The following is an 11,145-nucleotide window of genomic DNA, read 5'->3' on the forward strand; positions in this document are numbered from 1 at the left end:
ATTTTAGGCTTTGTTGTAGGTCTTGCCACAGTTTTCATTCCCGGGAATAAAACATTCATTGAGTTGAATCCATGCACATAAACCACTATGTTGCTCAATAAATCATCAAACCTGAAACATTTCCCTACTGGAAGGTTGTTTGTGGTAGCAGAAGAAATATGTTGATTTTTTTTTTTTTATAGTTAAGTACCAGAATTTGAGTTTCTTTTTATGTTTTGATGGCTATGATTTTGTCACTAGCAAAGAGAAATTAATATCTCATCTCCAAGATTCAGGCTTAATAAATTTATTTCAGTAAATACATCAAACAAGTACTTAAGACTAGGTAGTTGGATAATGACTTGTGTGGTCATTAAGGCAAATAAGAATATGTAAGTCCGAAAAAAAAAAACGGCATGTTTCAGCTTGTAGTTTGAACCATCTTTCTAGTATGTGGGCTCACCCAGCTGATGGCTTGTATAGCAGTGACATTTTGTCACATTGACTGTGGGTTTGTATTTAATTACATAATCAAAATAGCAGAAGGCATGACAAATTGATGGCTTCATGAGACTATTTATTTGATGTTACTTCGATGGATAGTGTCTTGCTCGTGAGATGTATTTTCAGTAATTTATTATTTAGTATGGTTCTTAATGACATAAATCATTGCTATTTTACTATTGCGAATTTAGGCTCGTAGCACCTAACTGCAAATGACATATCCTGTCGAGCAAATTCAGTGGTGATACTGAAGATCTTTATCACAGCTGGCGGATTTGCTTTATATACAACCTAGAGAGCTTTCATAACAGTCTCAAAAACCCACCCATAGAAATCCAGATCATTTCCTCCATCCTTTCTATTCCTAGCCAGCAAATTTAATGGCTTACTTGCCAAAGATAATTCCCTTCAAATACATTTACAAGATTGCTAACCTTGCCGTTATGAAATGATCACTTTTCTGCTTCATCACGCTTTCCTTATCAAATCAATTTTTCTCTCTAAATGTTCTAACTATTAGCTGCTAAAGTTCAAAGTAGCAAGAAAGCCCGTGCTTCCGGATAAATACTTTTGAACAAACCACCCACAGAAAAGTTACATTTAATTAAATCATGCCAATTCTAAGCTCCTCAGAAAGGTGAGTCCTAATCCGGTTTTAAGCAGTAAAACACAATATAAACTTATAAGGACGTGTGCCCCCACACCACAAGCCGATAAAATGACGCAGTTAACTCTTGGTGGTGTTGTCACCAGTCATTTGCAGTTTGTTCATTCCCTCTGTTCTTTGTTAGCATTTGAGAAAGAAACAATGTTTTCAGGGGGGAAAAATACCAGAAAAAGACTTTCACTCCTTAATTCGATTTTGAATAAGAATTACATGGAACAGGTGATTACTTGATCTCAGAAACCAAGCACTTGTGTCCCCTGATGTGCAAACGTGTGTATTCCCTGTGTGCCAAACACCACGTGCAGGGCTTCGAACAGTTGGACTTTGGAGACAGGTAGACCTGGGTCTGATCCCAGCTTTGCCACACTTTTGCAATGTGGTCTGAAAAAGTCATCCACCTCTCTAGGTCTCAATTTCCTCTTTTATAAATGGGGATGATAATAGTACCTGCCCCATTAAGTTAGATAATTAAATAAGCTCCATGATTAAAGTTCCTGGCACTCAACAGATGTTGGCTATCTTAATCTTTAAATTACCAGAGCTTAAAAGATATATTTTTATAAAGTTGTTTTTGTTTTTGTTTTAAGAGGCAGAAACTGAGGCTTAGAGGAATCAGGTAACATAACGCCAGGTTACTCAGCCAAGGCATGCAACCCCAGGGCAAACCCTCTGTTCCAGATCCTTCCCCCTGGTTTCAGAACAGCATGTATATCCTCTATATTGAGGTACATTGTATTCCTATCTCCTTTGATGATCCAGTCCTTAGCCTTTGAAAATATACATATTGTCAGATGAACCCAAAAGCCAGAGGTGATTAGGAAGGAGTTGAAAAAGCTAGATTAGAGGATAATGATGATGGAATTAAACAGCATCAAGTACATAGGCTCCTTCACACCAGTGTAGACCCTTGTGGATAGCTACAGGCAAGTTTTCACTCCCAGCACACGTAGAACAAGATGGAGCCTACCTCCCAGGCATCCAAGAATGTTACTTTACTGTTGAGGACTTTGTTTTTATCATCTGTGGGGAGAAGGATCTTCCCAGGCTGTAACTGCAGCACAAAAAGCTTAGTGCAATGCGCACCTGAACACTCAGCTCTGTTAAATGCGGTTTCAAGATCCTAACCTGCGTTCAACATCCACATCTGTGTGCCATTTTTTTCCCCCAGAAATGCTCCAGAGTCCAAACATCAGAATGTGTAGTTTGTACAAACTCTGAACTTTGCGATTTGAAATGAAACCTCTAAACCAGTCTACTGGAGTAAGTAAGTTTTTATATTTTAGAAACTGCTGGATTGATTTAAAATCTGTCATTAACGCATCCCCAAAGCCACCATTATCATCAGGGACATTAACTTCATATAACCAGGCCCCATATACACTTGGAGGCAACCTTCAGTTTCAAAATCACCAGACAAGGGTTAACTTCCAAAGGAGTGGCTTCCTGGGGGAAGATATTGGCCAACTTGTATTCTAGCAGCCTCAAGAAGCCAGCCGTTAGGGATGGCACACTGTCATCACCCTAGCTGGACATGAGGTGAGACAGCCAGGAACTCATGTTCCTCTCACCTCTCCGAAGCAGGCTGGAGGGGAGCCCCAGACAATGCATTCTTCTGTTTCTTCATTGAGGGCTGTCTGTCTTCCAGCATGGCCATGCTTGGGCATTTCTCCAAGATGGCACCCAAAGGTGTGCTTTGATTAACCAGAGGGTTGAACCCTGCAATTGCAGTATGTAAGAGCTCCCCTGGGAGGGGAACCCTTGGCACAGAAGGAGGACAAAGATGATGTGGCAATTGCTTGCTGGGGCTGCCAGAAATCATGATTCTCTTGGACGTAACTGTAAGAAGACCTAGGCGCTTGGTCATCTCAGCAGCTACATGTGGACTCAGCCTCCTTTCTGGGCCAGTGCCTTTCTGTTTCATTGTCTCCTCCTGAAAACCTGCAGTTCAGGTCATGAAGAGCAAGACCCCATGCTGCAGCCCACCCCAGCCCCCAGCCCTGCACAGCTGCTGTTTTCTAGTACCCCACTCTAGTTCCCTGCTCGGGAACTGGAGATTGGGACAGAGAGTAGCTTTAACCTGTAACCCTTGTGGCCAGTGAATAAGATAGGTCCTGACAGTCCTGTTTCAGATCCCTAAGGGTATTCTGACGGGCTTCCTTCACTAAGGGTCTCCCAAAGAAGGTGGACCATAGCTGCGAGGAACCAAGAGTGAGACATCAGTAATGGGTAAAGGAAGTGCCGCATCATACTCATTCTTCCTGCTTTTTGACTTACGCCCTGATCTAACAGGGGACAGGCCATTTATAGCAGAGTTGGTTCAGATACATGATCCAGGGATGTAAGATCACCAGGGGGTCAGCAAGTCAATGGCATTTCCTTTTTTAAGTTTTTATTTAAATTCCAGCTAGTTAACATGCAGCGTAATATTAGTTTCAGGTGTACAATATAGTGACCCAACACTTCCATACATCACTCAGTGCTCATCACAAGTGCACTCCTTCATCCCCATTATCAATTACCCATGCCCACACAAAACCCTTCTGACAACCATCAGAAAAATCGTTAGAGAGCACAGGAAAGATTATATAAGAAAATAAAATCCATCCATATTTCCACATTTCGAGATGATTATTATCAACGCTTGGGGGATTATTATTGTTAACGTCTGGGGATACCCAGTTGAGTTGTGAAGTCTCAAAGCAGAGAACTGTGCCCTGTTTCCCAGGGTGAGGTTGGGAAGAAGACACCCGGTCAAGGAAGCTCCCAGGTCACTAAGCTGTAGAGTCACGGTGATGGCAGGTGTCCATCTGAGTGGGTTCAATGGCAGCCTCGGGGTGTCCAGGAGTCCCAGCTCAGTGCTTGAGAGAACAGACCAGTTTCTTGTGTTCACATGAGGGCAAAGCTGCCTGGCAGAAAGCTCCTGGAGAGTCTCTAAATGTCCCCGAGCTGGGAGTGTGAAGGTTGTGAAATGTACCTCTTCAACCTGCACCTCATATTCAGGGCAGCCCAATCTGGGGAGGTTACAGAGGGGTTGAGTGCCTAGGGATCTGATGGGGATATGGACATCTCGGGTAACTGCAGGGCTGGTCACACCTAAGGACCAGACATATGAGCCACGTCTCAGGGGACGCCAACATACAGAGGGCAACCCACACAGGCACCACCCCCCACCTTGACATCTCACATCTCCCCTAAACTCCTAAGCCCAGATGATACCTCCAGACGAAAAATCCTAACATAATGGATTTTAATCCTAAAATAAATGGAAGTCAAAGTGGAATGAAGGCAAAAGCAAGTGTGAGCTGGGAGAGTGACAGAACATTTTCAGAAGTGGATACCATCCGCCAAGAGCCATTGTTCCCAGCCATTATTTTTCCTTTATAGTACCAAAAATTAACTTTGTTTAAAAAAATTAAGTTCCAGTTCCATGATCAGCTGAGGAATATCTGGCTCAGAATTTACCTCATAGGAAGAATGATCCAGACAAAAATTAACTAATTTAAAACAAACAAAAAAGGCCTTCATTATCAAATGAGGAGAGGGTTGATTCTGAGTCCAGCACATTCTCTTTATGGTTGATTATTACTATTATTAACAGGCCCTGTGCTACGTACTGTTAAATAGATTAACACATTTCTTGGGGTGCCTGAGCGGCTCAGTTGGTTAAGTGTCCAACTCTTGATTTTGGCTCAGGTCATGATCTCACGGTTCCTGGGATAGAGCCCTGTGTCGGGCTCTATGCTGACAGTGTGGAGCCTGCTTGGGATTCTCTCTCACTCACTCTCTCTCTCTCTCTCTCTCAATACATAAATAAACTTTTAAAAAAAGATTAACACATTTTCTCATTTACTCTTCAAACAACCTCATAAGGTCGGTGCTATTATTATTGCCCCCCCTTCACAAATGAGGAACTGACACATAGAGATGGTAAGCAATTTGTTCAAGGTAAATGGTGGTGCTGAGATTTGATACAGGCTATATCTCTCCAGAGCCATGCACTTGTCTCTTTGTTTATAATTAGACACTGTGCTATATGGCCTATAGGCATTCCCCAATTCAATTGTCACAGTGCTATAAGGCAGATACAATTATTAGTTTTATTTTCAGAGGAGAAAATTGAGAAACAAAGGGGTAAAGGTCAAGTGATGAAAGGTTACAAACAGGTCTTCTAAGGCCCAGCAATTGCACTACTAGGTATTTATCCAAAGGATACAAAAGTGTTGATTTAAAGGAGCACATGCACTACAGTGTTTATAGCAGCACTGTGAATAATAATGGAAAGCCCAAATGTCCATCGACTGATGACTGGATAAAGAAGATGTAATATATAGTCCACACACAATGGACTATTACTTGGTGTTCAAAAAGAGTGAAATCTTGCCATTTGTAACAACATGGATGGAACTAGAGTGTATTATGCTAAGCAAAATAAGGCAGAGAAAGACAAATATCATATGATTTCACTCATATGTGGAATTTAAAAACCAAAACAGATGAACATAGGGGAAGGGAAAGAAAAATAAGATAAAAAGAAAGAGGGAGGCAAACCATAAAAGATTCTGAAATCCAGAGAATAAACTGAGGGTTGCTGGAGGGCAGGTGAGTAGGGAGTGGGCTAAATGGGTGATGGGCATTAAGGAGGGCACTTGATGGGATGAGCACTGGGTATTGTACATAAGTTATGAATCACTGGGTTCTACTCTCGAAACCATTACTACACCATATGTTAACCAACCTGAATTTAAATAAATAAATTAAAAAAAAATTTTTTTAAGAAAACTACAGGCCAATATCCCTGATGAATATGGATACAAAAATTTTCAATAAGATACTAGCAAATTGAATTCAACAGCATATAAAAAGAATTATTCACCATGATCAAGTGGGATTCATTCCTGGGCTGCAGGGCTGGTTCAGCATTCGCAAATCAATCAATGTGATACATCACATTAATAAAAGAAAAGATAAGAACCATATGATACTGTCAATCGATGCAGAAAAAGCATTTGACAAAATTCAGCATCCTTGCTTAATAAAAACCCTCGAGAAAGTTGGGATAGAAGGAACATACTTAAACATCATAAAAGCCATTTATGAAAAGCCCACAGCTAACATCATCCTCAATGGGGAAAAACTGAGAACTTTCCCCTGAGATCAGGAACACGACAGGGATGTCCACTCTCACCACTGTTGTTTAACATAGTGTTGGAAGTGCTAGCATCAGCAATCAGACAACAAAAGGAAATCAAAGGCATCAAAATTGGCAAAGATGAAGTCAAGCTTTCACGTTTTGCAGATGACATGATATTATATATGGAAGACCCGACAGACTCCACCAAAAGTCTGCTAGAATTGATACATGAATTCAGCAAAGTTGCAGGATACAAAATCAGTGTACAGAAATCAGTTGCATTCTTATACACTAATAAGGAAGCAACAGAAAGACAAATAAAGAAACTGATCCCATTCGCAATTGCACCAAGAATCATAAAATACCTAGGAATAAACCTAACCAAAGATGTAAAAGATCTGTATGCTTAAAACCATAGAAAGCTTATGAAGGACATTGAAGAAGATATAAAGAAATGGAAAAACATTCCGTGCTCATGGATTGGAAGAATAAATATTGTTAAAATGTCAATACTACCCAAAGCTATCTACACATTCAATGCAATCCCAATCAAAACTGCACCAGCATTCTTCTTGAAGCTAGAAGAAACCATCCTAAAATTTGTGTGGAACCACAAAAGACCCAGAGTAGCCAAAGCAATTTTGAAGAAGAAGACCAAAGCAGGAGGCATCACAATCCCAGACTTTAGCCTCTACTACAAAGCTGTCATCATCAAGACAGCATGGTATTGGCACAAAAACAGACACACAAAGCAATGGAATAGAATAGAGACTCCAGAAGTGGACCCACAAACGTATGGCCAACTAATCTTTGACAAAGCAGGAAAGAATATCCAATGGAAAAAAGACAGTCTCTTTAACAAATGGTGCTGGGAGAACTGGACAGCAACATGCAGAAGGATGAAACTAGACCACTTTCTTACATCATTCACAAAAGTAAACTCAAAATGGATAAAGGACCTGAATGTGAGACAGGAAACCATCAAAACCCTAGAGAAGAAAGCAGGAAAAAACCTCTCTGACCTCAGCCGCAGCAATTTCTTACTTGACACATCCCCAAAGGCAATGGGAATTAAAAGAAAAATGAACTATCGGGACCTCATGAAGATAAAAAGCTTCTGCACTGCAAAGGAAACAATCAACAAAACTAAAAGGCAACCGGCGGAATGGGAAAAGATATTTGCAAATGACATATCGGACAAAGAGCTAGTATGTAAAATCTATAAAGAACTCACCAAACTCCACACCCAAAAAACAAATATCCATGAAGAAATGGGCAGAAAACATGAATAGACACTTCTCTAAAGAAGACATCCAGATGGCCAACAGGCACATGAAAAGATGCTCAATGTCGCTCCTCATCAGGGAAATACAAATCAAAACCACACTCAGGTACCACCTCACGCCAGTCAGAGTGGCTAAAATGAACAAATCAGGAGACTATAGATGCTGGAGAGGATGTGGAGAAACGGGAACCCTCTTGCACTGTTGGTGGGAATGCAAACTGGTGCAGCCACTCTGGAAAACAGTGTAGAGGTTCCTCAAAAAATTAAAAGTATATCTACCCTATGACCCAGCAGTAGCACTGCTAGGAATTTACCCAAGGGATACAGGGGTGCTGATGCCTAGGGGCACTTGTACCCCAATGTTTGTAGCAGCACTTTCAACAGTAGCCAGATTATAGAGAGAGACTAATTGTCCATCAACTGATGAATGGATAAAGAAATTGTGGTTTATATACACAACAGAGTACTACTTGGCAATGAGAAAGAATGAAATATGGCCTTTTGTAGCAACGTGGATGGAACTGGAGAGTGTTATGCTAAGTGAAATAAGTCCTACAGAGAAAGACAGATACCACATGTTTTCACTCCTATGTGGATCCTGAGAAACTTAACAGAAGACCATGGCGGGAAGGGAAGGAAAAAAAAAATTAGAGAGGGAGGGAGCCAAACCATAAGAGACTCTTAAAAAGAAACTGAAGGTTGATGGGGGGTGGGAGGGAGGGATGGGTGAATGAGGGGTACTGAGGAGGGCACCTGTTGGGAAGAGCACTGGGTGTTGTATGGAAACCAATTTGACAATAAATTTCATATTAAAAAAAAATTCTTTTTTTTCTTACCATTTTGGCAGGCAAAAACCAGCTCTTTATACATTAAGTTCCTACATATACCGGGATGACTATGAACTCTCTAGAGAAACAGAATATGCCTTTTTATTTACTGAAGTATTGTTTTATGTCCTCACGTAACAGTTTCCCTCATATAGTTCTGACACAGGGTGTGTTAAGCTTACCCCTAGGTACTTTTCATCTTTTGTCGCGGTGGTGAAAGAGGATCCTGTCTTGTTCCCATTTCCAATGACTATTCCTGGTATATGGACAAGCCTTTCACTCTTGCTTCAATGTTTTATTCCAGTCATTTTATTATAGAGATTTGTTGTTGTTGTGGTTGCTCTTTTGGTAGGAGGATGACGAAGGAACAGCGAGAGAGAGAAGACAGAATCTTCGAACTTTTCAACAAAATTCTTTCAACTGTCCTCAACAGTCCTTGGGATCACCCTTGATTTCTTCTTAACGTTTGAGCTTATTGTCGAGGAAATACTTCCTACTGTTGCCAAGATGAACATGCCCCACGTGGTTCGGAGAGAGCCCTCATCGGCCTCTTGTCCAACTGCCAGTCATCCCATCCGTAGCCGGGCATCTTTTTGTGACCATCACCCGTCACCCACTTTTCTCCAAATGAGTTCATTTGAAATGGGTCATGGAAGCCCACTCGCCACCCTTGCACCCTGTCACACCCTTGCACCTGCAAGATCTTCTGCAGGTTCCCCACACCAGCTGACATTTCACTACTTGAAGGCAGGTAGCATCACCATCATCAGGAAACTTGGGGGTTGCCTTTTGTAGACATTCTCCCATACACTTCATAAAAACCGTAGCATCGTGCACCCAAGCTCCCAGTAGCAGAGAGGTAGAAACAACTTCAGTGCTCATCAAGGGACGAATGAATAGACAAAAGGTGGTGTATGCCTGCAATGGAATATTATTCAGCCTTGAAAAGGAAGAACATTTTGATGTATGGTACAAGAGATATTGACAACGTTGTACTAAGTGAAATAAGCCAGTCACAAAAGGAAAATTGTGTACAATTCCGTTTGTGTGGAATATCCAGAAGTAAATCCCCAGAGACAGAGCAGGTTAGCTGGGTCTGAGGAAAAGGCAAAATGACGGTTTGGGGACTTCCTGTTGGGGTAGTGAAAGTGTCTGCAACTAGCTAGAGGTGATGGTTGCATAACATGGTGAATGGACCAAATGCCACTAAACTGTATGCTTTAAAATGGTAAAGTTTATGTGAGTTTCATCTCAATGAAAACGTGTTTACTGTGGATCGGACCAATCTCAGTATTAAGCCCAGACATGCTTAGGCAGAACTGTCTAATCTGATTATTCTGCCGATTTCAATGCACCTCGCTCCAGAAGGCATGCATTGATTATTCTATTTTCGCTGAGAAAGTTGTGGATTGATGACTCACAATGGTTTTTGGCCAGCACTCTGAGTCTCCAAACTGATAATATATCAAACTTGTAATTCAGGGAAAGTGAGTCATCTAGAGTGTAAGAGAAAAAAACATTTGGGGGAAGATGACCAGAACAGGAGAAGGCTTTGAAGCTTCACTTCTGCTGCCCAGAAAACCATGTTCTCATGAGAGAGGGTCCTCAGGAAGGAGGTCCCTGAAGTAGAGGGCGAAAGAATATACATCAGATTCCTGACCTTTTATCTTTGTTTCCTTCAAAAATAGACATTTCTCAGGGTGCCTGGGTGGCTCAGACAGTTGAGCATCCGACTCTTTGATTTTGGCTCAGGTCATGATCTTAGGGTCATGAGATCAAGCCACAAGTCAAATTCTGTACTAAGCGTGGACCCTGCTTGAGATTCTCTCTCTCCCTCTCTCTGCCCCTCTTCTCCCACCCCCGCTTGCATGTACACACACTCTCTCTCTCTAAAAAAATAAAATTTAAAAAAAGACATGTCTAAATATCAATTTCTATATTTATTCATTCATGTATTTATTTGGGGTCAGGTGCACGAACTGACTCATGGCATATGTACATTATCACTTCATACGGAGCCCTTTCTCTCTGATGCGTGGATTTATGTATTTATCCTGTATTATCCTTCACTTCTCATGCTCAGACCATCATCCTAACATGTTTAGCGCATTCTTTCGTAATGTTGACTGGTGTTAAGCATGCCTGTGTTTTTTTTAAATGTTTATTTATTTTTGAGAGTGAGGGAGACAGAGCACAAGCAGAGGAGGGGCAGAGAGCGAGAATCCCAAGCAGCCTCCAGGCCCTGAGCTCAGCACAGAGCCTGACACGGGTCTCGAACTCACAAACTGCAAAAACATGACCTGAGCCGAAGTCGGACGTTCAGCGGACTGAGCCACCCAGGCACCCCAAGTGTGCATGTGTTTTTAACAGACTGAAAGTGCCCTGTTACACACATGAAACACGTAACTTCTAGCAGCCGTGCTCTACCTGGAGCTCCATGCTGTGCATTCACCACCACATCCTACTGGCAGTCTCCGTTTTGATACACATGAAGCCACCCTTTGTTCTCAAGGAGGAAGACAGTCCAAAGAGCAGAGGGTCCCCTAAGGGAGTGTGAGGCACAAGGATCAGTGTGTGAGACAGGGCAGAAGAGGAAACACACTGGGGAAGGAGGGATGAAAAGGGTGACGTCAGGTGTCATGCTAAGTGCTTTCTTGCGATTTACCCATTTTAACATCCAAAGTAACTTTTCTCAGTAGACATCATTAATCTTACATTGGAGATGAGGAAGCTCAGAGGGGTTAGATAAATT

General features: G+C 41.7%; 1 long non-coding RNA gene across 2 annotated transcripts in view; it reads left to right on the top strand.

Moving 5' to 3' along the window:
- Positions 1-9,626, top strand: part of LOC112866935 (uncharacterized) — a 75,422-nt gene extending 65,796 nt beyond the window's left edge. For both annotated transcript variants that reach the window (XR_015244862.1, XR_015244861.1), the window contains exons 4-5: positions 2,319-2,410; positions 8,746-9,626. This is a non-coding gene — a long non-coding RNA (uncharacterized LOC112866935). The remainder of the gene's footprint in view (positions 1-2,318; positions 2,411-8,745) is intronic.
- The last annotated feature ends 1,519 nt before the right edge of the window (positions 9,627-11,145 follow it).

This window comes from Puma concolor, chromosome A2, assembly GCF_028749965.1.
Source record: "Puma concolor isolate L17-30 chromosome A2, mPumCon1.1.hap2, whole genome shotgun sequence".
Classification (NCBI taxonomy): domain Eukaryota; kingdom Metazoa; phylum Chordata; class Mammalia; order Carnivora; family Felidae; genus Puma; species Puma concolor.